Genomic DNA, 3,950 nt, shown 5'->3' with positions numbered 1-3,950 from the left:
TATATATATATATGATGGACATCGTCCACTATGTCAATATATAAAGTTGTTAATCAGACAGATTACTGGAGCACATTTTTTTCCAAAAAAAAAAAAATCTGTATTTTTGCTTCTTCCATTTATTTGTAATTATTTTTGCAATTTCAGAGTTTCAGAGTTACTTTTCTCAAAGTAAATCGTACACCATTTTTTTTCAGTGTATTTGTCATCCATGTACTATTATGCATCCTTAAAGGGATGGTTCGCCCAAAATTTATATTCGAACATAATTTTCTCACCCTCATGTCATTCCAAACCTGTATGGCTTTCTTATGCAGAACACAAAATAAAATATTTTGAAGAATATTTGAAGAGTTCAGATGCAAAAGCCTCTTAGTGCCGTTTGAAATGTTCTTCTAAAATGAGCAGTTTTATCAGGCTCCTATGTGTAGGTTCAGTAATTTCCCATTAATGGCAATAAATAGGTTCTTTTCATTGCCATTAAAGTGAAATAACTGAACATAAACGTAGGAGCCTGAGAAAAATGCTAATTTTAGAAGAAAATTTCAAACATCAAACAAGCATCTGAACTCTTCATTTTTGTGCATACAATAAAATAAAATGAAACGTGGCATTCATTCATTAAAAATGTATGAAACATTTGATAAATGAATTTTTTAAAAATATTTTAATATTTTAATTTCTTCAAATTTAAATGTGCATTTCAGTATCAGCTTCCCATTGTGTGTTGTGAGGGATGATGGGATTGCAATCAAGAGGGCAGTGTACTGTCATCGTGACATGGACAGGTCCCACCTCAGCTGGAGACGGAGACAGACAGCAGGATGCATTATATGTAAGTGCCATATGGGAGAGAATGGACAGCTGTCACAGGTCTGAGAGAAGATACCCAGAGGCTGAGAGGGTAAAGTTACATCAAATCACTGCCCTGCACCACCTTTTTGGACCATTTTGAGATCATTAAAATCTAGCTGGTAACAACCACCAAGTTTTCACCATATTTAATAATCTTTTAGGTTGTTTGCAGTCCATTTTATATAAATATTCCAAGATTTGATAAGAAACAAATTCACTTCTGAAGAAATCTGAAGTTCAGTGTTATTGTCAGTATATACACTAATATACACTTAATACTTTTGTGGAAACATGATAAATTTTTTTTGTTCAGGATTGTTTGATGAATAGAAAGTTCCAAAGAACAGCATTTATTTGAAGCTGAAATCTTTTGTAACATAAATGCCTTCACTGTCACTTTTGACCAATTTAGTGCATTTTTGCTTTGCATTTTTTTGAACAGTAATGTAACTTTGCCAGAGCCTCAACTTTTTTTAAATTTGGAAGGATAAAGTTGTTGGATAAAGCCTCAGCAAGTCATACGATTTTAAATGATCTGTGCATGACAAAAGTTCAGCTTGCTGTGTGACAGTGTGTTGCATGTGTGTATGTGCATAAGTGTGCGTGTCTGAAACATTCTTTGGGGAAATAAAAGTTTAAGTAGGATAAACAGAGTCCATGACCCTCCCCATCCCAGAAAGAAGGAGATGGAGTGGAGAAAACAAATGGACAGAAGACTCACAATATTATAGGGGGAAAGAGAGAAGAAAAGAGAAAAGAAAATAACGAAAGACAGGGCTAGAGGTCAGCTGAAGCACAAGAGGAAAGCAGAGAGAGAGAAATCCAGAGAGAGGGAGAGAAGAGGAGAGTCCTTTGACATTCGTGCCCAGTGAAGCTCACCATGACAGCTGCCATCCACAAGTGACACTGTCATTCCAAAAGAAAGTGGATTTGTGTGAATACAGTCCTTTTTTCCTCCTACACAGGGCCTGAAATTGCATCCGTTTGGAATCACGCAACACATTTTGTGTCAAATTACCCAACAAATTTCCTTTCTTCCAGACTAATCACGCCTCAGGCAAGTCAGTGCACTTCATGTTGTTGGTTTTTTTTGTAATTATGGTTATATAATTCCCATTAGTCCAGGAGATTTTTGATGTATATTTAGCTGCCAGAGGCCTGACGTCTGTGGACTTTGGACAACCACGAGCCAGAACACCAGGGGATTTTGCTCAACCAAAGGCTGGTCATTTATGAATTCAGAAAGGACCCTTATTCTGCAGGGAACATTTGGGTAATCCCAGACAGACCTACTTGTTGGGCATGGGACTATGGGTGGTATTATTTAAAGCACCCATCTTGGCAGGACCCACCTCTAGGTAGATTACAGTGGGCAATGCTGTACCAACTTGGCTAAGAGAGACATTTCAAGCTTTGGGATTGTTGTCCCCAGCAAAGAGTCTTAAGATGATGTTGTGCCATTTAAAAGCCTTAGAGATTGTAATGATCACCCGTCATGATGCAAAAACACTGACACACATCTGCTGAGGGGCTGCAGAGTGTGTGCCTCACCAGAGTATGTTTCTTCATAAAATTTATTTGATATTCAGTAAATTACTTCAGGAGAACCCACCGTTGTGCCATAAAAAAGGGATAGTTCAACCAAAAATGAAAATTCTGTCATCATTTACTCCCCCTCATGTCATTCTAAACCTGTATTACTTTATTTCTTTGGTGGAACACAAACGTAGTTGTCACTCCACCACCTGCTTGATGTCATTAACAACCATTTTAATCATTGTGGTTTAAATTATGGATGTGCAACAAGATAGTTTCTCCAACAATGCATCGTGCTATGGTAGTTAAGCAGCAATTTATGTCATTGTTTGGGAAATATATCTGTGACGAGTGGGGGCGGGGCCGAGAGCCGTGGGAACGGAGCGAGGCCGGTGGAGTAATTGATAATGAGCGACACCTGCACCGCTCACCGGTCTCGAGTCTCACGGAGGAGCTCCGGAAGGATAAAAGGGAGGAGTGACGACCGTGTCGGACGAGAGAGGACCAGGCCTGGAGTTTATTTTGTGTTTTGGTTTTGTTTGTGCGCGACAGCCCCATTTTGTGTTTGTTTATTTTATTAAAGTTTGTTTAAATGTCCGCCGGTTCCCGCCTCCTTCTTCCCGTGACTACGAACTTTGTTACAATATCCCTGAACTATTTTTTTTCCAGCTAATGCACTATAAAAACATTGAGAGCCAAACAGAATCCTTCTGAAACCACAGAGCTTGAACATTTAAAAGGGACAGATGACAAAACTGCAGCATGCACTTATAACAATCAAAGTGATATTGTGCGTTGGTGTGGAGGCTAATATAACTATCGCTATAGTTAGTGGTGCTTGCGAGGCAAAGCATTACTATTATTCACTTGTCTATTATTATTCCGTACAATCAATGGCGCCTAACTCGTCCCGCACAGTTTGTCACAGACCCACGAATGAGGCGGCTTATTGAGGAGAGGTTTGCTATTACTTTTATCAGCGATAGGACGCACAATCTTTGCACAGCGGGCCAAAAATCCCATAAACTTAACATAGCGGGCAAATTTAACAGGTCATACCTCTGAGTGAGGATTTCATTGAAACGTGGGTCGCCACATTTGAAGAGGGTGGAAAGCTGTGTGAGAACATACCTCACAATGGGGTATAAGTTGTACCCCTGAAGTGCAAGAGCCACCTAAAATTGGCCCATAGACATACTATGGTGAAGGAACGGAGCACACGTTTTTACTACTATGGTACATTGCATAATAATTTTGCATTGAACATAACTCTGGATCATAGAGACAGTGTCATAGAGACATGGGGGTGGGCACATTTTACTCGGGCAACAAATCAGTCTCTCAGGACCATTGTGAAGCTATCAAGACATGCCATAGCAACCATTTACAGCACCCTAGCAACCCAAACCTACAGAGGCATATCTTCAAATCCGAAGGTCATAGAGGCATGGGGGTTGGTTTATATAATTCGTACTGGCAAGCAGCCTTTGGAGTATCATTATTGGCAGCTGCCAAACCACTCCCTAACAACCAAAGAGAGCACCCCACTCACTATAAGC

The sequence above is a fragment of the Sinocyclocheilus rhinocerous genome, unplaced genomic scaffold, assembly GCF_001515625.1.
Source record: "Sinocyclocheilus rhinocerous isolate Xijiao unplaced genomic scaffold, SAMN03320098_v1.1 scaffold206, whole genome shotgun sequence".
Lineage (NCBI taxonomy): Eukaryota > Metazoa > Chordata > Actinopteri > Cypriniformes > Cyprinidae > Sinocyclocheilus > Sinocyclocheilus rhinocerous.
Note: the sequence above shows the minus strand (reverse complement) of the source record.